Source organism: Parasteatoda tepidariorum, chromosome 5, assembly GCF_982258835.1.
Source record: "Parasteatoda tepidariorum strain Cologne lab strain chromosome 5, Ptep-v5.0, whole genome shotgun sequence".
NCBI classification, from domain to species: Eukaryota; Metazoa; Arthropoda; class Arachnida; order Araneae; family Theridiidae; genus Parasteatoda; species Parasteatoda tepidariorum.
Window position 1 is genome coordinate 73,746,671 of NC_141759.1, and position 1,817 is coordinate 73,748,487.

Genomic DNA, 1,817 nt, shown 5'->3' on the forward strand with positions numbered 1-1,817 from the left:
GTAACAGATTAAAAACTCAGGAGCAGAGCATGTGAGGCATCACAAAATTAAAGATGCAAATCCGTGGCAGATTTAGTTATAATCCAAGTACCTCACGGAGATGTTCCAAGTAAGGAACTCTTTCTCACCAGAAAGAAAAATATTTTCTGAATAAAAATTTTCAATGCACATAGCGACTCTTTTTTAAATTTTACTTTGAAAAGAAAAAAAAACGTAATTTGACTTGTTTTATTCATATTTCGACTATGCATGACCCCTAAAGCTAAATTAAAACTACTAACTTGAGTAGATACCGTTTCAAGGACTATTAATTAAACTGTCGGACATTTAATTTAAAATTATTAATGATAAAAAAAAATATTTCTGTTAATATGTATATACAAAATAAAACAGTATTTTATTGGTTAATACGTAAACAATTGTCTTTATATACTTTATTAAAATCGGGTTTATTGATCACTTGTTGAAATATAAATTGGAAACACTGGTGTAGTGCAGATAGCACCAGCATTCTCCTTTTTTGTTTCATAATAACCACTCAGAACGAGCTTTATCCATCCATTTGGCGTAATGCCAAACAGTGCGATCATCAATGTTACTCCATTCAATAAGAATCGGGCAACCGCTTCACGCTCAGGAGAAAGCCCCATTCCACATCATCGTGGTTGGGTTTTCTGCGAAGTTCGGTGAGTGAACTCGCTAATCATACTATAGAAATGATCCTATGAAGTATGATCTTGTCAATTTCCTGTTTAAACAAATATATCAATAAATTATTCTGTAAAAAGTGTTGGTAATCATAGTTTTCATTTTATTTTTATACGTTATTAATCTTTAAGATAAAAAGTAACGCCCACTTACTGCTCTAACAATTTGTTGGAACTTCTAAGATCAAACGGTTATGATGATTCTGTGTGAATTGGTGAACTTAGTAAATAGAATTTCATTTCCATTAAAGCATAACCACGTTTGCGGTGAAAGAGTTGTTAACATTTTAGTAATTGCAACAAAGTATTTGCGTCACCTTTGACAAGATTATTCTGAAATGTATTTTTATAGCAACGTCATTAGTTGGTTAGGTGCCTCTGCCAAGTTATAGAATTATAACAACTTATTCCTACTAAACCTGTGTCAAAATGTAGCAAAATTAGCCTGCGAGTGAGGTGCGTCACCTTCCAGCCTTACAGGAAGATTGAAATTTTCCTGATCTCTGATGCCAGAATTCACTAATTCATGTAGTATCTGACTTTCTACTGGATCTTCTGACAACGTTTTTACTTGAATAAGCGTTTTCGGATAATATTTATCGGTGTATTTTGTTGGAATTGGGGTATGATCCCCCCCCCCGCAAGTTTTTTTCCACAACGTATAGTGCATAGAGGAAATCAACTTGTTGCGTGCAAACAGATTTTTTCTCGCAAATTTTTAAATTATTCAAATTTAGTCTCATTTCAAATCACTTTTAACTAGTTATTCTACTGCTTGATCGACTAATATGTGCCCATAGTAATTTTTTTTTCTGCCCCTGAATATAGCTACTATAAATGGTCGTTTCATTTTGCTTTAAACTGTTAATCCTTGACCACATCTGAAAGCAGGGTTTTAATGGGATTGCTGGCAGAGTTTAGTGCATTGTGGAAAATACGTAGCAAGCATAATGAAAAAGTCATCTTTGAACTAACAAGAATTTTTATTAAGCAAGAAAAATTACAACTAAACTTAAACATCATAAAAGAAAACAATCCTCGAGAATATTCTACTCTCTATAACATGAGGTAACTAAATTCAATCTGAACAACCAAGAAAATCACTAAATT

The 1,817-nt window shown here is 32.6% G+C and overlaps 1 non-coding gene across 1 annotated transcript; it reads right to left on the reverse strand.

Annotated features, from left to right (window-relative positions):
* Positions 1–533: 533 nt before the first annotated feature.
* LOC122269860 (small nucleolar RNA U3) lies at positions 534–739 on the reverse strand. Its single transcript, XR_006225442.2, has one exon. It is a non-coding gene; the product is annotated as a small nucleolar RNA U3 (small nucleolar RNA).
* Positions 740–1,817: the final 1,078 nt, after the last annotated feature.